The 24,918-nt window shown below is 38.5% G+C and overlaps 1 long non-coding RNA gene across 1 annotated transcript in view; it reads right to left on the bottom strand.

Annotated features, from left to right (window-relative positions):
• Positions 1 to 887: 887 nt before the first annotated feature.
• The window catches only part of LOC119505631, an 83,613-nt gene continuing 59,582 nt past the window's right edge, over positions 888 to 24,918 (bottom strand). Inside the window, exons 3-5 of the long non-coding RNA XR_005210786.1 lie at positions 7,560 to 7,673; positions 5,116 to 5,229; positions 888 to 2,641 (exon numbers count right to left, since the gene is read on the bottom strand). This is a non-coding gene — a long non-coding RNA (uncharacterized LOC119505631). The remainder of the gene's footprint in view (positions 2,642 to 5,115; positions 5,230 to 7,559; positions 7,674 to 24,918) is intronic.

Here is a 24,918-nt window from a genome sequence, read left to right as displayed (position 1 = left end):
AACCCTCCCATCTATGGCCAATGGATTTCTGACAGGTGTACCAAGTCCACTCGATGGGGAAAGAACAGTCTTTTCAACAAAAGGCACTAGGAATAATAGATACCCACATGCAAAGGAATGAAGATGGACCCCCTACCTGAAACCGTATGCCAAAATAAACTAAAAATGATTCAAAAACCTAACCATAGGAAACAAAACTACAAACTCCTAGAAGAAAACAGAGAAATATCTTCAGGACCTTATATTAGACAATGGTTTCTTAGACTTTATATCAAAAACGTGATCAAGAAAAGAAAAACAAAAATAGATAAATGGGACTTCATAAAAATTAAAAACTTTTGTGCATCAAAGGACCATATGAAGAAAGTAAAAAGACAACCTTCCAAATGTAGAAAATATTTTGAAATCATATATCTGATTAGGATTTAATATACAGAATTTATGAACTACAGCTCAATAACAGAAAGGCAAATAACCCAATTTAAAAATGGGCAAACGATTAAATGGATATTTCTGCCAGTTCTAATAGACGGAGCCCTGAAAGTTCTCACTCTGTCATCTTGGTCGGGACCAGGCATTCATTTTGTTTTTTAACAGGTGGTTTGTTAGAAACAAGATCCAACAAGGCCCACACATTGCATTTCATTGTTATGTCTCTTAAGCCTTTTTCCTGCTCCTCTGTTTCATGGCACTTACTTGTTGCAGAAACCCCTTAATTACTAGAGCAGATTACCATTTTACTTGTGTTGGAGTTGTAGAAGTGAGTAATGGTGAATTTCTTTTATTTTAAATTTTCTCTTATCCCTTTTAACATAACACTCTTAGTGTAAAGAAGAAATGAACTCCAGCCCCTGTTAAGAGAAACTCCTGAGTTTTCAAAGACTTAGATTCTCATTAGCCTGCTTTCCCAGGCACCCCCTCCAATCATCCCCTCCATCTCCCTCATTGCTGACCTCTGCCTGTTCTCCATTACCCCTCGGCCCAGCCTGGCTTCCCCAGAGCTGCACACAGAATTACAACTCCAGATGTGGACTGACCAGGGAAGGGGCTATTGGGATGATTATTTCCCTTAATCTGGATGCCATACTTCTGTTAGTATAAATTAAGATCTCATTAGCTAGTTCATTAGCTGGCTCAAACTCTTGACTCATTTTCCCCTGAAAATCAACTAAAACACCAAGGGGGTGTGTTTGTAAGAGAGTATACATTTTCCCAGATAAATTTAATAAACTAAGTTGGGTATTTTTCTGTGGATTTTTTTAACTTAAATGCAGGATTTTATTGCTGTTTATTGGCATTACATTTCGTTTATTTCTGTCCATCTGTTTGGTCTTTAGAGATCTTTTTGAATCCTGATTTTTGTGTATGTAACAAGCCTGAGAAGCAAATTTCTGTGTTGCAAGGCCAAATCTGCAGCCATCAAACTCTCCTTTAAAGAATGTCCTCACGTAACATTGATATGATGCCCCTTTGGCCTCTTTGATTAAATCAACTATAAATCCACCAAACTGTATCATCGCCCATCCCTTAGTTCTCCATTTGCTCTACAAGAATATCATGAAAGATTCTGAGAAATGCCTTTCTGAAACCAAGACTGTTCATTCACTTCCAGACCCATTTCATTTTCCCTTACCTTTCATTGAAGTTCACTAAATTAAAAAGATTTTCCTTGATCTCAAGAATGAAACACGCCCCAAAATTCAAGACCACATTGTTTTGCTGAACAATTTGATATCCACATTACTTTGCTAACAAGTCCATCACTTCTAACCTTTGGAATGTAGTCTTAAAAAAAAAATTCCTCCTAAGTTATTTTAATAGACCTTCTCCCTTTTTTTATTAATTAACCCTTCTTTAACCTTGTCTGTCTTTGAATTTTGTTTTATCCATTATTCATTTCTGGACAAACTATTAATTGACTTCAATATTTGTCTTTTCAGGAAAATATTTTCCAATTTTCTAAAATTCCTTGAGAGTATTTATATTTATTTAGGATGTTGTAAATGAGCCTTATAATAAACACCACATGTATATAATATATACCTTAACTGTTCATTCATTTTTATATCCTCTAGTAGAAAATGGCATGCTTAAGTACTTATATGACTCTACAGAAGGACTGAATGCAAAAAGTAGCTGCCTAATCCAGGTCAATTCAACTCCTAGGTAAGATGAGAGACTCGAAGACTTCTTTCTGTAATGTTCTGAAAGACAATCCCACATTGCCTAAATGCATAAAATGAAAGGCCCATAGAATATGTGAATGCGTGGAAGTGTCTTTCCTTTCCACAACTTGTGCTCATGCAGAATCGCGTCAGGCTCTGCATTCGGACTGGCCAAGTTCAGGGATGTGGACGTTGCCAGCTGAATTTGAGGCTCTGCCATTTTCCTTGTCACTCATGTAGGGAACATGTGCATTCAGGGCAGGTGTTCAGGAAGTGCTGGTTGGTTTAGGATTGCAAGGGACTTGCAGGGCTCCCTCTGCTTAATGGGGTGATCACACTATAAGAAGAACTCACATTCCTTTTCAACCGGGCTGGCCTTATGTTCCAAGTGGAAAACAGCCAAGCCTTGGACTTCAACAGATGGTTCAGCCTCTGCAAGATGCAAACTTGATCCTGCTTGGAGAATTTTGCTCCTGCTAAAATAAAAAATGAAAAAAATAAAAAAGTAAATAAAGCAAATATTCTGTAAGAATCCTATGTGGAAGTTTCATTTCAGAAGCATTTTGGCCTAGGTGAGTCGTATGGCCTTTGGTTTATTCAGCCCCATTAATGGATACACTGTGCTTGCGAGAGATATTCTGAATGTAACCAAACGAATGGAGCTCATAGCTTTACTAGTAGATTAACGAGGGGCTGAAAGACAGGGTAAGCCTGATCTGTTATTGGATAATGTGGTGATTAATGTTTGTGATGTAATAAGGAAGCCCTAATTAGGAAACTACAGGGGAAAAGAACCCAGAAGGCTTTTTCACTTAACCAAAGCTTCTACCATTGAAAGAGGTTTTGAAGTGTCATTTAATAAGCATTATGACCTCAAGATGTAAAATCAGAGTAAAACCCCTATTGAGTGTTGAATCAGTCAGTTACATAAGGATCCGCTGAGACTTCCTAACTTTCCTTACGAAAAATTCCTAAATCAGAACAAATTACTGTGAAAATATGATTTGTGGTTACAATAATAAACTGGCCTAAGTTTGTGATGTTTCAACTATATTTGATAGCAGGTCAGTTCTTTTAAGAGTATAGGAAACATATGGTGCCATTTCAAGGGGACACTCACCTATGATCCACTTTTTGCTTTCAGAATAATTTTTAATAAATTCATTAGAAGTATTAGTAGACAAAAACAAACACTCCCATTTTTTTCTAAAAGTAGATTTTATACCACCTTTTCTTTCGGCCAGTAAAAACGTGTTTGAATGCCAGATCTTAGTAACAGTTTTCCCTACATAGATAACATGTTTCCGAGAGAGTGTTCATTCATACTAAAGAAAATTCTGGAAACAGAAACCTAAAGAAACTTTAAACTGCCTGGCAAATATATATATACATTTTAAGAGGGACATTTTCTTACATTTGAAATACAAATATGAAACAACTATATGGCCTTATTCATAATACTGGTAAAATACACTTTTGCATCCTGTTTCACAGTTTCCAGAGGTTAACAGCCAGACTCTAGGGGTTAATGACCAGCTGAGGAGGATCAAGGAACCAAGACTTTGCCAGAACTATTAACCTCAACCAATCATTAATTGCTAGAAAATGTCTTGGGTCTAGGAGGTTAGCTCTATTACAAGATTGAGCAGAAAGGAACATAAACTGTTAATGCTATCTTTATACACTGTGCCCTTTTACTTGGAATGTGCATGCCGTTGATTGTATATTAGCCAATCAGATAGCTAAAACCATCATTCAATGTTCAGCCCAGCAGTGCTGTAATTACATGTGCTCTATTTAAAAAGGAAATAAACTTTGTTAATTTCTATTTACTTTGGCTGTTTATGATTTTTATATCCCTTGCCAAAAATGGATTTTATATTTTTTTTCCTAGAATCTTTGCAAAGGAACTATTTTTTTTTTAATTAAAGTCAGTTTTATTGAGATACATTCACACACCATAAAATCATCCCTGGTGTACAATCAACTGTTCAGAGTACCATCACATAGTTATGCCTTCATCACCCCAATCTATTTCTGAACACTTTCCTTACACCAGAAAGAATCAGAATAAGACTAAGAAATAAAAGTAAAAAAGAACACCCAAATCATCCCCCCATCCCACCCTATTTTTCATTTAGTTTTTGTCCCCATTTTTCTACTCATCCATCCATACACTAGATAAAGGGAGTGCGATCCACAAGCTTTTCGCAATCACACTGTCACCCCTTGTAAGCTACATTGTTATACAATTGTCTTCAAGAGCCCAAATTACTGGATTGGAGTTTGACAGTTTCAGGTATTTACTTCTAGCTATTCCAATATATTAAAACCTAAGAGATGTTATCTATATAGTGCATAAGAATGTCCACCAGAGTGACCTCTTGACTCCATTTGAAATCTATCAGCCACTGAAGCTTTATTTCGTTTCATTTCGCATCCTCCTTTTGGTAAAGAAGATGTTCTCAATCTGATGCTGGGTCCAGATTCATCCCTGGGAGTAACATCCTGCATTGCCAGGGAGATTTACACCCCTAGGAGTCAGGTCCCATGTAGGGGGGAGGGCAGTGAGATCACCTGCCAAGGTGGCTTAGCTAGAGAGAGAGGGCCACATCCTAGCAACAAAGAGGTACTCAGGGGGAGACTCTTAGGCACAATTATAAGCAGCTTTAGCCTCTCTGCAAAGGAGTTTTTATCTCTCAGAAAAGTCTCTTCATTGACCTATAAGTCCACTGGAGTATTCAAAATGGTCTAGGACAAAACCAAGGCATCTTCCCCAACCATCCCTATTTTTATGCAATCACCTGCATTTCTCAAGTTCCAGAGAATTCCCTCTGAATCTTTCAATTTCATACTTATCACTGAAGGCCATTTTGTAAGATTAGTAGGTACTCAAAAAACATATATTGATTTGACTGTACATATGTGAGCCAAGTCTCCTTTTGCATACCTTTAAACACAGTAGTCATTCTTATTTTCAAACAATCATGCAGCTGTTCAAAACAGTAATGGCCATAACATATTTCTGAGTGAAAGAAGAAAGTATGCTAAATAGGATCCTCTTCTGAAAAAGGAATGAAAGGGAAACTATTCTTAAATCATTTTAATTATTAAAGAAAGTCACACAGCTATGAAGTTATGCAATTAGGAGTTCCTCTTTTTGAAAACATTCCAGGTTCCTTAAAGAACAGAGGAGTTGGGAAGCTCTAGGCAAACAACAACAAAAAAATCCTCAAAGGGTTCTACCACATCTTGCCTTTCATCAATCACCCTTTCTTATTAACCTCTCACCCCTGAGGCGGTGCTGCAAGGGGAAAAAAAGTGTGTGGTAGGTTGGGAGGGGTGGGGGGAGAGCCATAAAATACAAAGTATATAGAAGAGAGCTACAGCTATAACAACAGTTTATGTTTATTCAGAGCCTTCCAATGAGACTTTCAAAGTGTTTTATAATTGCTTTCTCCTTAATCCTCCGGGGTGAGTAGGTGGCAAGGCTCTTCATCTTTACTTGACAGGTATTTTATCTGTGATATAGAAAAGTTAAATGCTGGCAAAAGATCTTAACAGGAAGCAATTGGATGATGGGAAAGATTAATTTTAATTTATGCCCCTCAAGTACAATTCAAAGCAATCTACACTCCATTCTTGTTTTTCAGCCACATTATTTTAGCATCTTCCAACATGTAAAGTTCCCATGAGGTAGGATACTCAAGCAACTGGTAGCAGCCTTTGAATTGAGAGAGAGAAATTTGGTGGCTGGAGGGAAGGATTGGGGAAGACTTTTCACTGTATGCTCTTTTATACCTTTTGGATTTCAAAGCTCATCAATGTATTACCCTCCCAAAATATTAAAAAAACAGACATGCAAAAAAACAACAACAGCAACAACAAAAACAAACCTAAAAAAACAAAAAACCAAACTCCTAAAACAGTTTTCAAGAAGGGAAATTCAATTGGAGGACCTGCTCCCTTGGTGTTTCCCATCCCCCATCCCAGGCCCAACCTTGTTCCTAGGAAACACGATGACTGTTTTCACCACCCATTTTGTTTGTTTTTTTTTAAATAATACTCTGATAGAGAACAGTCGAAAAGAAATTACTATACAATTTACAGCCCATATTAAATTTATAAATGGAGAGAGCTAATAGAAATGAGGAATGCAGTGTGTTGAAAGTCTTTTTGAATCTCTTTCTCTGCATTTTATATATTTACTGCACTTACTTCACTGGGGTGGTCAATGACATCAAAGAAATTTCAGGTGTATTTACAAACCTCTAAGAATTTTTAAAAGAACAGGTAGTTTTCCTCCTCCTGATTTCACCCAGCCTTCAACTCCTTATCAGTTTTGGTCTTGGTTGAATAAAATATATCTAGAGCCCTTAAGTTGACTGATAATGAAATACAACTTGAGAGCAGAAACAAAAAAAGAACTAAATCAGGACAACTGGTGTGTGGGGAGTGAGAAATATACTAGATTACTGTGTTACACAATTTTGCACCCACTTCCCAAGGTTTAAAATGTATTCCAGTAAATCCCAAGAGTAGAGTCCGGATCATTTAGCCCAGGGTGGAAGACTCCAGGACAATTCATCCCCAGAATTTTGTGAGCTCCAGAGCAGTGCTTTTCAAGTTCTAATGTGCATACAAATCGAACCCCTGGGGCTCTTGTTAAAATGCAGATTCTGATTCTGTTGTTCAGGCATAGGTCCTAGATTCTGCACTTCTAACACACTCCCAAGGGATGGATGTCCTTGTAGTTGGTCCAAGGATCTCACTTTGTTGAATATAAACAGAACCTGCATCTGTCAGGACTGGGTTCAGCTGCATTTAGCTGACTACCCTGGCTTTAATAACTAAAGCCTTTCTTTTTCTCAAGAAACAAGAAGTCTGGAGCTGGGCAGACTGGGGCAAGTGTGTCATTTTCTCAAAGTCAACAAGGATCTTGGCTCCTTTTGCCTGTCTGCATTGACATCTTTCTTGCATGGATTTTCATTCTCATGTTCACAATTTAGAGGCCACCTCTCTAGGTACTGCATTCACATTTCATGCAGGATGAAGATGTAATGGAGGGGGGAGAGGGATGTATATGCCAGCTGGACCAGAGACTATAGGCTGCTTCTATGAGCTGGAAAAGGCAAGGAAACAGGTTCTCCACTAGAGCCCCCAGAAGCCCTGCAGCTCTGCTGACACCTTGATTTTAAGTTGGGACTTCTGACCTGCAGAACTGTAAGATAATAAATTGGTGAGTTTTTAAGCCACTAATTTTACAGCAATTTGTTATAGCAGCAATAGGAAACTAATACAGTGGTTAACCCGTACTGTCGCAGAGCCTGCGATTGGAGAACGCATGATAAAGTCTACAGTGAAGAGAGAAAAAGAAGCATGAGGACCCAGTACCTTGGCAGGACCATGGCTTATCATCCAACAAATGCAGAGACAGAGAAGACAGTTATCCAGATCAGGGTGATGGTAGAGTTCCAGTCTCTCGAAGCAAGTGGCCAAGGAGAACCTCTGAGAAAACAAAACATTCACCAACACACAAATGCATAAACAAACTTGTAAATGAAAAACAGCTCTCCTGAGCATTCTGGTTTGCTAATGCTGCCATTTTGCAGAACACCAGAAATGGATTGCTTTTATAAAGGGGGGTTATTTGGTTACAGAGTTACAGTCTGCAGGCCATAAAGGGTCCAAGGTAAGGCATCAACATAGGATACCTTCACTGGAGAAAGCCACTGGCATCTGGAAAACCTCTGTTAGCTGGGAAGGCATGTGGCTGGCATCTGCTTGCTCCCAAGTTGCATTTCAAAATGGCATTCTCCAAAATGTCAGTGTCAGCTTCCAACAGCTGTCTTCAGAATGTCTCTCTAAGCTGCTCTGAGTTCCTTTTGCTTGTCAGCTCTTTTATATGACTCCAGTGATTTAATTAAGACCCACCCTGATTGGGTGGGGTAATACCTCCATGGAAATTATCCAATCAAAGGTCTTGCCCACATTGGTTGAGTCACATCTCCATGGAAACAGTCAACAGGTTCCAACCTAATCAACATTAACACATCTGCTCACACAAGATTGCATCAAAGATAATGGCATTTTGGGGGACATAGTACATTGATACATGGACATTTTTTGTTTTATTTTGTATTGGCAAAAGAATATTTCTTAGATGGGTACAAGGGCCACATGGGAAATTCAGCTGTCATCCAGGCTAAAGTTCTCATTTTCCACCTGAGGATCTTGGGTCCCAAGTGAAGTGGGTTTTTTTGTTTTTGTTTTTTTTTCTCTTTTTTTGGTCCCAGGCTAAGAATAGGAGTCTCCTGGCTCCAACTGCAGTGTACATTCTATCACATCACAGTGCTTCATGGTCAGATGTTTCAGATAGGGTTGTCAGATTCAATATAGAACATCCAGTTCAATTTGAATGCAGATAAATGACAAATACTTTCTAAACTATCGTATTAGTTTTCCATTGCTCTTACAACAAATCACCATAGACTTAGTGGCTGAAAACAACAGAAATTTATTATCTTATTGTTATGAAGGTCAGAAATCCAGCACCGGTTTCACTGGGCTAAAATCAAGATTGCAGCAGGGCTGCTTTCCTTCTGGAGGCTCTGGGGGAGAATCTGTTTCCTTGCCTTTTCAAGCTTCTAGAAGCTGCCCACACTCCTTAACTCATGGTCCCCAACTCCATCTTCAAGTTGGCAGTGTAGCATCTTTGTCTTTCTCTCTTTGACTAGGACCCCTGCTTCCACTGTCACATCTCTTCATTCTGACTCCCGTCTCCTTCTTCTAAGACCCTTGTGATTCCATTAGGCACATCCGCACAATCTGCGAGGATCTCCCCATCTGAAGATCCTTAACTAAATCACATCTGCAAAGTCCCTTTTGCCACGTAAGATAACATATTCACAGGCTCCAGGAATTATAATGTGGTCAACTCTGGGGGGCCACCGTTCTGCTTCCCATAAGTATATGCCAAATACTGCATGGGGCATATAATACTAAAACATTATTCACTGTTTTTCTGACATTCAAATTTAAATGGACATACTGTAATTTTATTTGCTAAATCAGCAACCCTAGTTTTAGAGGGTGTGGATGGAGTGTATTCTCTTCTGTCATGATAACCATCACACCAAAGACTCTAACAATAAATGATAAATTGTATTTGGACTAGTGAGTTATTATGGAAATAACTGTAAAATTGGATACCAGCCTTTTAATATTTTTTACTATATTTTAACAAAAACCTACTAAGCAATATCTATTAAATTAATATTCAACATGGACATCTTACTTCTAAGAATAACTGGATGCACAGCAGCGGTCAGAAAGAAAAGATGTCAAGTATTTATTTAAAATATTTCCTATTTTCCCAAACATCAAATGGTTCAGTCTCTCAACAAGTCCATTAACAAATCTGTTATCCAAAAATATGGGTCTAAAATGGCTCAGTGTGGCTGTACTTGATTATCAAGTGTCTAGAATGCCTTTCCCTTTTAACCATGACACTTCACGGGCGAGAGAGTTACCAGGAAAAGGGACTATTGCAGCCCAGGATGGGTTTGGAATTGATGTCTCTTCTGCTGCTGGTGTTGAAATAGGCCCTGATTTCCATTCCAGCTCATTTCCAAATAACCCCCCGTGGAAAAGTCATTTCTGTCAGTACTGGGGAGCCCCCAGGCTTTCTGATCTCTGCTGGCTTCTCACAGTGGACTCTTCTTTAGTCTGGTGGTAGCAGGTGGCCTCTTCCATGGATGCACAGCTACCCCCAACTCCAGGATTCAGTAAAATGTCTCCTTCTTCACCTAATTTTTCTTCTCCTCACACCTCCTTTAATGACTATATTAAAACTGATTACAATTTGCATTATTCAGCGACATGCAAGTACTATAATGCTTAAGTTCATTTTAAAAAATCCTCTTAAACAGATTGCTCTAATGTTAAGAAAAATTATCCAAAACTTAGAAATAAGGCCAAGAGGATGACCGAGTATCTTTCTAATGTTATACTAAAATATCATTTAACAGACTCATCCAAGAATTGTTTAATTCTCTTGGTCTAGGAGATTGTGCTATAATTATACTGTATTTGTTACTATTAATTAAGGACCCAGACTCTATGCAGTTAAGTACTAACTTGTTGATTTGTGTCTGGTAGAAAAGTAAATTATTTCTCTCAGGTAGAAAAGATAACCCCAAAGGTTGTGATTTCACTGCGCTGGAGCACATGAACCAGTCTGATATCTAATCTAGTCACACTACTCTAACTTCCTATTTTTTTTTAAATGCCTTTCCTGATGAGCTACATAAACCCTTACTCCTCTGATGCCCTTAAAACAAGCTTTACACTTTTACTGGATCCCTCATTAATTAGTGAGTTGAATAAAACTTTTGACATGAACTCATTCTATTTTGTATGAGAGTCATATTTTAACTTTTGGAACATTATGTTCTGACACTCAGAAGTCCATCCGGCTTATGCCATGGATTTGCTTTAAGTTCTTTCTTTGTAGACAGCACAAAGGTCCAAATTTCTTAGCATAGCATTCAAGGTTCTTCGCGTCCTGGTCCCAGCCGATATCCCCTATTCTGCAGTCTTCCCCAGCCTCCTCTTTCTCACCCCACACCACCCCCTCCTCGGACAGTCAGATTCCCCTTCTCTTGTACACCCAAGATCTCCAAACCCATATTTGATAATAAATTAAACTATTTTCCTACTCTTCTGATTGGCATGTGACTTAGCGGTTAATTCCAAGAGTTCAATCCATCTCCTGCCACAGTGATTGCTTCATGGAAAGACATATGACCTAAGCTGGTTCACTCAGTTCATAGGACATTTCCAGAAATGATGTGACAAAATTCCTTTCTTTCCTACTGAATGTGGACAAAACCATGTAGCCCTGGAATCTGGCAAAACCATGGCAGCCATCTTGACATAAAAGGAATGGAACTTAGGATGAAGCCAATATTGCAGAAAGTAGAGCTGAGAATTGGGAACAAATGGAGTCCTTAGTAACATGGTTCAGCTCCAGATCAAGCCCTAATGTAGCCCTACTTCTAGACTTTTCAGTTTAGTGAACCAGTAGTTTTTTTTTTTTTTTTTAATCATTTAAGTCTGTTTGGATCAGGTTTTCTATTATTCCTAACCAGAAGCATCCTAGCTGATGCATATATCTATGTCACTCATTTGCATATACACCAATGTTTCTTCAGAAATTTTTTATCTGCCTGACTTCTGCCCACAGAGAGAAATCTTTGTTCTTAGTGCCTTGCTCATTTCCGGCATATAGACGGTACTTAATAAATGTCGCCTGAATTAGTTATAGGTAAACAATTTGGAAGCTAGATTCTTTTATTTATTTATTTGATTATTTTATATATATTTTAATCATATTTTTTATTGTAGAATATAACATATACACATAGAGTGACAACTTTCCAAGTGCAATTTAACAAGCAGTTAAGAGAGCAAATTTCAAAGAATATTATAGGTTACAGTTTCATAGTTTCATTTATTTCCTTATTACAAAATATAACATATATACAAAAAGGTAGTATCTCTCAAAGTACTATTTAACAAGTAGATATATAGAAAATTTCCAAAGTTGTTATGAGTTATAGTACCTTAGTTTCAGTTATTGGGGCTAGATTCTTGATATTTCTACAAGTAATGAAATAAAAACCCACGTTCCCCACCTTAGTGTCTCCAAAATTCCAAGCTACTGTTAGCTTCTCTGGCATGCTCTCATGTCATGTAGAGCTCTGTGCTACCTGTACCCACTGCTCAGGCCCCTGCCCACTTCCTCTGGAAATTTCCGGAGAGGAAATGCCTGGGCAGTTAGCCAGGCTGGCAAAGTGTGAAACTGTGGGCTTAATGGAGCCCTACAAAAACACACCCACATCAGATGTAAACAAGATGACTTTGCCACTGGCTGCTTCCGATCTTGAGAAAGATTGTGGCAACTCTGCATTAAACGTGGAGACCTACTCTGAGAGTTACAGGTGCCATTCTCTTCAAGGACCAGGCTGGAAAATCACCTGGGAAAGAGATTTTCCTGGCAGATCCTAAGGGCCTAGGAATGAATCACTTTTCAACCAGGCACAAATGCCAGGAAGCATTCTGGGATCATCTCTCTCAATATTCACAGTATCTCCCTCTGACAAGTCCCCCCGTCCCACCTCAACAACCACGTTTTGACAATCATGCCAATTTTATTTATCGTACTTGTATCTGTCTTGTGTGAAGAATAGCAACTCAAAACATATGTGGGAAGAACAAGTTTGGAGAATTATTTTGTGCTTAATGTATCTGCATACATCAACAATAGCAAGGGAAAAAATCTTTCCTTTAAACTGGTTCGAATAGATATGGGCCAAAGAGATTTTGGTAAATTAAAATAGAAATTCGGTAAGTTTTTAAACTCCAAGCAGGGAAATTTGTCTTCTTTAATTCCTAAATATAATTGGTATTGTCTTTAAAGATGTTAAATGACATTAATGTGTGCCACATCAGTTCCATATTTCAGGTGTGATTTATCATTGTGTTAGTTTCCCAACCTAGAACAAACTGTTGCTAAGAATTTATATATGATTTACCATCTCTCCATTTAAAAAACAGAGTGAAATAACCAGTATCAACCTATTTTTATGCAATAGACCAGAAACCTCCTTCCTGCTGACCCCCTGGGGTCATTTTATCAGTGTGGTGTTACCATTTAAACATGAAACACCCTCAATCCCTATATTTCTTTCTTTCTCCCTTGATTCATGAAACATCCAAAGGTAAAAATAATAAGTAGGTGTGTGAGGCAGTCACCCACACAAGGAAGCAAAATTCATGATCTGTGTCTTAGAGATTTGTTACCTGGTTTGCTAACACTTTCTTCTTTCATTGACTTGGTACCTGATGCTATCAGCCACATGTAATATTAAACTCATGGTGTTCCCAGTTGAGACATGGTTGTCGGGATACAGCAGATGTATACCAATAATGTTATTTTTTATAATAATGATCTATTCCACAGGGTCTCTGCAGACTTTAATTTCAAAAGGTGAGCCTGAAATATTTCACATCCTTGGGTCATATGACTATGTCCACACTTCAATGAAGGTTTTCTGCCCCCAAACTGGAAATGTTTAAAGGAAGCAAGATTAGCACGTTTACGTAACAGAAGGGCAGCTGTTATCTCCATATTACCTAAGATGTTCCCATATTTATTTAGGAAACATAGTGATTAAATCCTCAAAAAAAGATTAATGATAGAGAGGTTGGTGGATGGATGGATGGATGGATAGATCCATCCAAGAAAGAAAGAGAGAGAGAAGGAAGGAAGGGAGGGAGGGAGGGAGGGAGGGAGGGAGGGAAAGAAAGAAGGAAAGAAAGAAAAAGAGGGGGAGGGGGAGGAAATGTGAAAAAACATGGAAAGTTGGTGGATGTTTTATTCTTCCAGGCTGCTATGACAAATACCACACAGTGGGTTGTCTTACACAATGGGAATTTATTGTCTCATGGTTTTGGAGGCTGGAAGGCTTGCTTCCTTGTGGGGTTAGTAGTGCTCTGACCGGCTGACAATACTTGGGGCTCCTTGACTTTCCCATCACATGACAATTTCCTCTCCTCTCCTTCCTGAATTCTGTTGACTTCCAGCTTCCAGTTCCTCCCTGTGGCTTTCTCTCTGTAAGGCCTCCAGTAATAGGATTAAGACCCATTATAATTCAGTTGGCCACACCTTAACTAAAAATAACATCTTCAAGAGATCCTATTTACCATGGGTTCATTCAGGGGAATGGAATTAAAATTAAGAACATGTTTTGTTTTTTTTTCCCCCTGGGGTACATACTTCAACATACCACAGTGGATCTGGGTATGCTGAAGTATTCTGTATGGGGTTTGTATTATTTTTACAACTGTCTTGTAAATTTGAAATTATTTCACTATGAGTTTTTTCACCAAAGGTTAAAAACCACATTAGACTCTTCAACATGGGTCACAGAATCAAGTTTGCAAAGCTTAATGACATCAGGGGAATTGCTCACTGAAATGGAATTTCTGAGTGGAGAAGTCTGGGCTGCCATTCTTCTATGTGAATGTATTAATCAGTTAAATATGTAATGATTATTTACTGCATTCGAGGATATCAGGATATCAGGATATCAGGTGTAGTATAAGTATAAGTATAAGTAGTATAAGACATGTTGCCTGTCTTAAGTTGCTTACAATTTAATTGAAGATAAAAGATTATATAATTTTAATAAACCTCATGTTCATCCTTCAAGAGTCAGTTCAAGGCTCCCTTCCCTGACCTAGCTCTGGTATTCCTTCCTTGGAAGAGTTAATCATTCCTTCTTCTGGACTTTCCAGTTCTCTAACTCTGAACTGTAATGATTTCTTCAGCTATCTTCTTCCCCACAGGTATCTCTGACATTGCCTACTATGATACAACATAGAAGGTGCTTGAAAACATGTAGGTTAAATAAACAATGAACCAAAAAAAGTCAGTACAGAAGAATTGAGAGAACATTCCAGAATGTAATATGCACGATATAAGCGAGGCAGAATGAACCCTCTCTCCAAGTTGGGATGGTCAGTGAAAGCTTCTGTGGTGGAAACACAATTCAGAACACAGCCTTCCTTTCTTTCTTGCACAACATTTTGTTTTCCTTGGAGTCAATTATTTTCTTATTTCATCATAGGTTTTTTTATGTGCCTGCCACTGTTATCCCCAAACTCCCTAAATTGAGTAAATCTGCTCAATATATTTGGGCATATTGGCCATTCTATCAGTTTCATCTTCTTAAAGAAATCTTTCCAGATTTCTTCTGGCCTTGTCATAACTGAACTGGTTGCTCCCTACATTTGTTGCATAGCTGCAGTCTTGACATAATTTTCACCATTATTCTGATGATTCCCTTTTCTCTCCTCTGCAGTGAATTCCCTATTTTTTTAAGCCCATTTATTCTTCTCTCTTGTTTTTGTGGGGCATACCCTTTGATAGCTTCTTGAGAAAGGGTACCTGGGAGGTAAATTGAGACTTTGTGCTCTTTTTAAAAAAAAATCTTTAAAAAGGTATAACTTACAAAAAATTGCACATGTGTACACTTGGGAAGCCATCACCAAAATCAAGATAATGAACATATACATCACCCCAAAATAGTCCTCCTGCTCCTTGTTAATCCTTTCCTCCTGTTCTTCCCCACTTCTCTCCCCAACCCCAAGTAATCACTGATGTCTTTCTGATACTATAGATCAACTTTAATTTCCTAGAATTTTATATAAATGGAATCATACATTCTTTTTTGCCTGGCTTCTTTCATGCAGCATAATTATTCTGAGCTCCATCCATTTTGTTTTATATCAAAGTTCATGCCTTTTCATGGCTGGGTAATATTCCATAGTATGGATATACCACAATTTATCCATTTACCTATGGATGTACATTTGCATTGTTTCCAGCTTCTATAACAAATAAAGCTGCTGAAAACATCCAGGTACAAATTCTTTTATGGAGAAATTCTTTAATTTCTCTTGGAAAGGAAATGTAGGACTATGATCTCTAAAACTTAAATGGCTGGGTCATATGGTAGGTATATGTTTAAATCTTTAAGAAACTGCCAAACTGTTTTCCAACTTGATCATGTCATTTTTTTTTATCTTCATTTTATTGAGATATATTCACATACCACGCAGTCATACAAAACAAATCGTACTTTCGATTGTTCACAGTACCATTACATAGTTGTACATTCATCACCTAAATCAATCCCTGACACCTTCATTAACACACACACAAAAATAACAAGAATAATAATTAGAGTGAAAAAGAGAAACTGAAGTAAAAAAGAACACTGGGTACCTTTGTCTATTTGTTTCCTTCCCCTATTTTTCTACTCATCCATCCATAAGCTAGACAAAGTGGAGTGTGGTCCTTATGGCTTTCCCAATCCCATTGTCACCCCTCATAAGCTACATTTTTATACAACTGTCTTCGAGATTCATGGGTTCTGGGTTGTAGTTTGATAGTTCCAGGTATCCACCACCAGCTACCCCAATTCTTTAGAACCTAAAAAGGGTTGTCTAAAGTGTGCGTCAGAGTGCCCACCAGAGTGATCTCTCGGCTCGTTTTGGAATCTCTCTGCCACTGAAGCTTATTTCATTTCCTTTCACATCCCCCTTTTGGTCAAGAAGATGTTCTCCGTCCCACGATGCCGGGTCTACATTCCTCCCCGGGAGTCATATTCCACGCTGCCAGGGAGTTTCACTCCCCTGGGTGTCTGATCCCACGTAGCGGGGAGGGCAGTGATTTCACCTTTCAAGTTGGCTTAGCCAGAGAGAGAGGGCCACATCTGAGCAACAAAGAGGCATTCAGGAGGAGACTCTTAGGCACAAATATAGGGAGGCCTAGCCTCTCCTTTGCAGCAACCGTCTTCTCAAGGGTAAAACTTATGGTAGAGGGCTCAACCCATCAAACCACCAGTCCCCTATGTCTGTGGTCATGTTAGCAACCATGGAGGTGGGGTAGGCGAATACCCCTGCATTCTCCACAGGCTCCTCAAGGGGGCACTACATCTTTTTTTTTTTTTTCCTTGTTTTCTTTTTAACTTTTTTTTTTTTTTTTAACTTTCCCTTCTTTTTTAAATCAACTGTATGAAAAAAAAAGTTAAAAAGAAAACAAACATACAATAACAGAACATTTCAAAGAGACCATAACAAGGGGGTAAGAAAAAGACAACTAACCTAAGATAACTGCTTAACTTCCAACATGTTCCTACTTTACCCCAAGAAAGTTACATAATATAGCAACATTTCTGTGAACTTGTTCCTACTATATCCATCAGAAATTAACAGACCATAGTCATTTCTGGGCATCCCCAGACGTTAAATAGCTTATCTGTTCTTCTTGGATTATTGTTCCCCCTTCCTTAATTGCTCTCTACTGCTAGTTCCCCTACATTCTACATTATAAACCATTTGTTTTACATTTTTCCAAGTTCACATTAGTGGTAGCATATAATATTTCTCTTTTTGTGCCTGGCTTATTTCGCTCAGCATTATGTCTTCAAGGTTCATCCATGTTGTCATATGTTTCACCAGATCGTTCCTTCTTACTGCCGCGTAGTATTCCATCGTGTGTATATACCACATTTTATTTATCCACTCATCTGTTGAAGGACATTTGGGTTGTTTCCATCTCTTGGCAATTGTGAATAATGCTGCTATGAACATTGGCGTTGCAGATATCTGTTCGTGTCACTGCTTTCCAATCTTCCGGGTATATACCGAGAAGTGCAATCGCTGGATCGAATGGTAGCTCTATATCTAGTTTTCTAAGGAACTGCCAGACTGACTTCCAGAGTGGCTGAACCATTATACAGTCCCACCAACAATGAATGAGTTCCAATTCTCCACATCCCCTCCAGCATTGTAGTTTCCTGTTTGTTTAATGGCAGCCATTCTAACCGGTGTTAGATGGTATCTCATTGTGGTCTTAATTTGCATCTCTCTAATAGCTAGTGAAGCTGAACATTTTTTCATGTGTTTCTTGGCCATTTGTATTTCCTCTTCAGAGAACTGTCTTTTCATATCTTTTGCCCATTTTATAATTGGGCCGACTGTACTATTGTCATTGAGTTGTAGGATTTCTTTGTATATACAAGATATCAGTCTTTTGTCAGATATATGGTTTCCAAACATTTTTTCCCATTGAGTTGGCTGCCTCTTTACCTTTTTGAGAAATTCCTTTGAGGTGCAGAAACTTCTAAGCTTGAGGAGTTCCCATTTATCTATTTTCTCTTTTGTTGCTTGTGCTTTGGGTGTAAAGTCTAGGAAGTGGCCCCGCCTAATACAAGGTCCTGAAGATGTTTTCCTACATTATCTTCTAGGAGTTTTATGTACTTTCTTTTATATTGAGATCTTTGGTCCATTTTGAGTTAATTTTTGTGTAGGGGGTGAGGTAGGGGTCCTCTTTCATTCTTTTGGATATGGATATCCAACTCTCCCAGCCCCATTTGTTGAAAAGACCATTATGGCTCAGTTCGGTGACTTTGGGGGCCTTATCAAAGATCAGTCGGCCATAGATCTGAGGGTCTATCTCTGAATTCTCAATTCGATTCCATTGATCTATATGTCTATCTTTTTGCCAGTACCATGCTGTTTTGGCAACTGTGGCTTTATAATAAGCTTCAAAGTCAGGGAGTGTAAGTCCTCCCACTTCGTTTTTCTTTTTTTAGAGTGTCTTTAGCAATTCGAGGCATCTTCCCTTTCCAAATAAATTTGATAACTAGCTTTTCCAAGTCTGCAAGTAGGTTGTTGGAATTTTGATTGGGATTGCATTGAATCTGTAGATGAGTTTGGGTAGAATTGACATCTTAATGACATTTAGCCTTCCTATCCATGAACATGGAATATTTTTCCATCTTTTAAGGTCCCCTTCTATTTCTTTAGTAGAGTTATGTAGTTTTCTTTGTATAGGTCTTTTACATCTTTGGTTAAGTTTATTCCTAGGTACTTGATTTTTTTAGTTGCTATTGAAAAATGGTATCTTTTTCTTTGGTGTCTCTTCAGTTTTGTTCATTTCTAGCATATAGAAACATTACTGACTTATGTGCATTAATCTTGTATCCCGCTACTTTGCTAAATTTGTTTATTAGCTCTAGTAGCTGATCGTCGATTTCTCAGGGTTTTCTAGATATAAGATTCATATCATCTGCAAACAATGACAGTTTACTTCTTCTTTTCCAATTTGGATGCCTTTTATTTCTTTGTCTTGCCGGATTGCCCTGGCTAGCACTTCCAGCACAATGTTGAATAACAGTGGTGACGCGGGCATCCTGTCTTGTTCCTGATCTTAGAGGGGAAGGCTTTCAGTCTCTCACCATTGAGTACTATGCTGGCTGTGGGTTTTTCATATATGCTCTTTATCATGTTGAGGAAGTTTCCTTCAATTCCTACCTTTTGAAGTGTTTTTATCAAAAAGGGATGTTGGATTTTGTCAAATGCTTTTTCAGCAGCTATTGAGATGATCAATGGATTTTTCCCTTTTGACGTGTTAATGTGTTGTAATACATTGATTGTTTTTCTTATGTTGAACCATCCTTGCATGCCTGGAATGAACCCCCACTTGGTCATGGTGTATGATTTTTTTAATGTGTCTTTGGATTCGATTTGCAAGTATTTTGTTGAGGATTTTTGCATCTATATTCATTAGGGAGATTGGCCGGTAGTTTTCCTTTTTTGTAGCATCTTTGCCTGGTTTTGGTATTAGATTGACGTTAGCTTCATAAAATGAGTTAGGTAGTGTCCCATTTTTTTCAATGTTTTGAAAGAGTTTGAGTAAGATTGGTGTCAGTTCTTTCTGGAAAGTTTGGTAGAATTCCCCTGTGAAAGCCATCTGGCCCTGGGCATTTATTTGTGGGAAGATTTTTGATGACTGATTGGATCTCTTTGCTTGTGATGGTTGGTTGAGGTCCTCTATTTCTTCTCTGGTCAGTCTAGGTTGTTCATATGTTTCCAGGAAATTGTCCATTTCTTCTACATTATCCAGTTTGTTGCCATACAGTTGTTCATAATATCCTCTTATAGTTTTTTTTAATTTCTTCAGGATCTGCAGTTATGTCACCTTTTTCATTCATTATTTTGTTTATATGGGTCTTCTCTCTTTTTGATTTTGTCAGTCTAGCTAGGGGCTTTGTCAATCTTGTTGATCTTCTCAAAGACCAACTTTTGGTGATATTTATCCTCTCTATTGTTTTTTTGTTCTCTATGTCATTTATTTCTGCTTTAATCCTTGTTATTTCTTTTCTTCTACTTGGTTTAGGATTGGTTTGCTGTTCATTTTCTAGCTTCTTCAGTTGATCCATTAGTTCTTTGATTTTGGCTCTTTCTTCCTTTTTAATATATGCGTTTAGTGCTATAAATTTCCCCCCTTAGCACTGCTTTTGCTGCATCCCATAGGTTTTGGTATGTTGTGTTGTCATTTTCATTCGTCTCTATATATTTAGCAATTTCTCTTGCTAATTTCTTCTTTAACCCACTGATTGTGTAGGAGTGAGTTGTTTAACCTCCAGGTATTTGTGAATTTTATAAGTCTCTGATGGTTATTGACTTCTAATTGTATTCCATTGTGGTCAGAGAACGTGCTTTGAATAATTTCAATCTTTTTAAATTTATTGAGGCTGGTTTTATGTCCCAGCATATGATCTATTCTGGAGAAAGTTCCGTGAGCACTAGAAAAGTATGTGTATCCTGGTGATTTGGGATGTAATGTCCTGTATATGTCTGTTAAATCTAATTCATTTATCAGATTGTTTAGGTTTTCAATTTCCTTATTGGTCTTCTGTCTGGTTGATCTATCTATAGGAGAGAGTGATGTGTTGAAGTCTCCCACAATTATTGTGGAAACCTCAATTGCTTCCTTTAGTTTTTCCAGTGTTTCTCTCATGTATTTTGTGGCACCTTGATTGGGTGCATAGACATTTATGATTGTTATTTCTTCTTGCTGAATTGCCCCTTTTATTAGTATGTAGTGGCCTTCTTTGTCTCTCAAAACATCCCTGCATTTGAAGTCTATTTGATCTGAGATTAATATTGCTACACCTGCTTTCTTTTGGCTGTAGCTTGCATGAATATTTTTTTTCCATCCTTTCACTTTCAGTTTCTTTGTGTCCCCTGTGTCTAAGATGAGTCTCTTGTATGCAACATATTGATGGTTCATTTTTTTTGATCCATTCTGCGAATCTGTATCTTTTAATTGGGGAGTTTAATCCATTTACATTCAATGTTATAACCGTGAAGGCATTTCTTGAATCAGTCATCTTATCCTTTGGTTTATGTTTGTCATATTTTCCCCCTCTCTCTATTAATATCCTTTATTGTACCCATACTGAATCTCTTTAGTACTGAACCTTTCTCCAAGTCTCTCTGTCCTTTCTTTGTTTCTCTGTCTGTAGGGCTCCCTTGAGTATCTCCAGTAGGGCAGGTCTCTTGTTAGCAAATTCTCTCAGCATTTGTTTGTCTGTGAAAAATTTAAGCTCTCCCTCAAATTTGAAGGGGAGCTTTGCTGGATAAAGTATTCTTGGCTGGAAATATTTCTCACTCAGAATTTTAAATATATTGTGCCACTGCCTTCTCGTCTCCATGGTGGCTGCTGAGTAGTCACTACTTAGTCTTATGCTGTTTCCTTTGTATGTGGTGAATTGCGTTTCTCTTGTTGCTTTCAGAACTTGCTCCTTCTCTTCCGTGTTTGACAGTGTGATCAGTATATGTCTTGGAGTGGGTTTATTTGGATTTATTCTATTTGGAGTTCGCTGAGCGTTTATGATTTGTGTATTTATGTTGTTTAGAAGATTTGAGAAGTTTTCCCCAACAATTTCTTTGAATACTCTTCCTAGACCTTTACCCTTTTCTTCCCCTTCTGGGACACCAATGAGTCTTATATTCGGACGTTTCATATTATCTATCATATCCCTGAGGTCATTTCATTTTTTCAATTTTTTTCCCCATTCTTTCTTTTATGCTTTCATTTTCCATTCTGTCATCTTCCAGGTCACTGATTCGTTGTTCAACTTCCTCTAGTCTGGTACTATGAGTGTCCAGAATCTTTTTAATTTGGTCAACAGTTTCTTTAATTTCCATAAGATCATCCATTTTTTTATTTAGTCTTGCAATGTCTTCTTTATGCTCTTCTAGGGTCTTCTTGATTTCCTTCATATCCCGTACTATGGTCTCCATTGTTCATCTTTAGTTCTTTGAGTAGCTGCTCTAGGTGCTGTGGACTCTTCCTGGTCTTTTGATTTGGGTGCTTGGGCTTGGGTTATCCATATCGTCTGGTTTTTTCATATGCTTTATAATTTTCTGTTGTTTTTGGCCTCGTGGCATTTGCTGAACTTGATAGGGTTCTTTAGGGTTTGTAGACCTATTGAAGTCCTTATCTCTAATTTATCAGACGTACAGCTTCGTGGAGTACACTTTCTCTAACTAACCAGCAGGTGGCGTCACGAGCCACCTGTTCTCCACAAGCCAGTTCTCCCCCTGCTTAGGCCTTTTTGGTGAGTGGGGGAGTGAGTCTTGTGGGGTCCAACTGGTGTGCCAAGCTTGCGTGTATAGTTGGTGTTGCCTGCCGTGTATATGGGGTGTGTTTCTGGGCAGTCAGGGAGTGGGGGTGGCCCTAACAATTAAATCTCCCTGGTGATCCTAGAGTTTTAAAGCTGCTGCAATAGTCTAATCCTTCAGTTCAGTCCTGCCACAGTTTGTCTCTGCCACTGACCCACAAGTCCTTGGTATTGGCGTATTGCTCCTAAGACTTGCAAGTGGGCCCCTCTTCCAGGCCGTGCACCCCGGGTCCTCTGTTGAGGGATGACTGTGCTATGTCACAGGTGAGTGCCGTCCCCCCAGGGCAGTTCTGGGCTGCTGGGCTGTGTAGGGAGGCTCCCAGTCTGCTCAAATGATGGCTGAATGGGGCTTTGTTAATTCACACTGCTCCACCTTCCCAACTCTGGGATAATCAGCTGAGGTTGCAGGGAAGGCTAATGTCCACGCCCAGTTTTGTGGTGTGTGTGCCTGTTATTTGAAGCACTTCCGTCACACTGGGTTGTCTGGGGCAGCTCTGGGCTATGGGGCTGGTGATGGGCAGGAGTGTTTCCTGTCCACCAGGATGATGGCTGTGAGACGGACACCCCCCTTTTCTTGGGAAGTTGTGGGTTTAGTGAATTTTCTCAGCCACTGGATTATTGCCTTTTGTCTCAGAGCTCTCTTAGTTCTGCTCTTGACTTGACCTGCCCAAATTGCAAGTCTTTGAAGCTTTCTGTATTGGGCTTCTTAGAGTAATTGTTTTAGAAAAAGAAAAAAGGATTGGGAAAAAAAAAAAAAAAAAAAAAGGGCCCTTCTCAGAGATCTAATGGGTTATTGAAATGCTAAGAGACAAAGCAACCAGGGCCATTAAGGAAAGGTCCTCAGGGCAGAGAGATCAGCTTTTCTTCGGGATTTGCATATGCACCTCAGGGCCTGAGCTCTGCCCTTCCCCTTCTATGTTCACCAGAACTCCAAAAATCCCCTGCTTTTATTTTGGAGTTTTTCATGTTGTTTTTTTTCTATGCCTGTCTCCTCTCTGCTGGGCTGGCTGCTCTCAGATTCTCTGGTGTCCGGTCTCAGTTCTATCTATGATTGGAGTTTGGATCAGTAGAATGAGTTTCCGATAAGGGCTGCCACTGCAGTTCTCCCTTCTCCTTCCCGGAGCTGACAGCCCCTCCTCCCACGGGACTGAGCCTGGCAGGGAGGGGCGTGGGTCCCCCTGGCCACAAAAACTTACAGATTTCGCTGATCTCAGCAGTTCCACGTTTTTCATGAGTGTTGTATGAAGTATGCCCAAAGTCAGATTGCTCTGTGGTGTCCAGTCCACGCAGTTCCTGGCTTTCTACCTACTTTCCTGGAGGAGTAACTAAAACATACAGCTCACCAGTCCGCCATTCTTGCCCCGCCTCCTCGATCATGTTCATTTTACATTCCCACCAGCAGTGTAGAAGAGTTTCAGTTGTTCTGTATCCTCACCAAAACTTTCTATCAGTCCTTTTAATTTTAGCCATCCTAATAAGTTATACGGAGGTATCTCTTTGTGGTTTTAATTTGCATTTCCCTAATGACTAATGATATTGAGCATCTTTTCATGGGCTTATTTGCCATCCAAATATGTTCACTGGTAAAGCGTCTGTTTAAATCTTTTAGCAATTTTTTGATGGGTTGTTCGTTTTTTTATTATTGGGTTTTCAGAGTTCATTTAATATTCTGGATACAAGCCCTTTGTCATATTTTCTTCCAGTTTGTGGCTTGTATTTTAATCCCGTTAACAGTGTCTTTTGAAGACAGTTCTTAGGTTCTTACATCTTAAGAATTAAGTAGAAGTTGTTAAGTTGATGAAGTCTAACATCGTTTTTTTATGAATTATGCTTTTCCTTTTCTAGAAAAGCTTTGACTAGGAAACAATTCAACAGGAAGATGTAACAATTATAAATATATATGTGGCTATCAGAAGAGCCCCCAAATATATGAAATTGATGGTTTTACATTAATAGTAGGAGACTTTAACACACCGCACTCAATAATGGATAGACCATCTAGTCAGCAGATCAGTAAGGAAGTTCAGGACTTGAATGATATACTAAACCAACTAAACCTAACAGACACATGTAGAACACTGCACCCAATAAAAACAGAATTACACATTCTTCTCAACTGCACGTAGCTCATTCTCCAGGATAGATCTTTTGTTGGGTCACAAAACAAATCTCAATAATTAAAAAATACTGAAATCGTACAATGTATCTTCTCTGACCATGAAGCTGGAAACCAATAACAGAGGGAGGAATGGAAAATTCACAAATATGTGGAAATTAAACAACATACTCTTAAACAACCAATGGGTTAAACAGGAAAATTAGGAAATGAAAATTCTTTAGGCAAATGAAAATGAAAACACAACATACCAAACACCTTATGGAAGGCAGCAAAGACAGTACTAAGAGGGAAACTGATATCTCTAATTGCTAATTTTAAAAAAGAAGAGAGACTGCAAATCAGAGACCTAACCTGAAAACTGGAAGAACTAGAAACAGAAGAACAAACCATACCCAAAGAAGAATGAAGGAATTAACAAAGATTAGAGCAGAGGTAAATGAAATAGGCAAAAAAAATAAAGAGAATTAACAAAATCAAAAGTTGGTTCTTTGAAAAGATCAATAAAATCGACAATTAGCCAGACTGA

The sequence above is a fragment of the Choloepus didactylus genome, chromosome 10, assembly GCF_015220235.1.
Source record: "Choloepus didactylus isolate mChoDid1 chromosome 10, mChoDid1.pri, whole genome shotgun sequence".
NCBI classification, from domain to species: Eukaryota; Metazoa; Chordata; class Mammalia; order Pilosa; family Megalonychidae; genus Choloepus; species Choloepus didactylus.
Note: the sequence above shows the minus strand (reverse complement) of the source record. Positions and strands in the feature narration are given on the sequence as shown.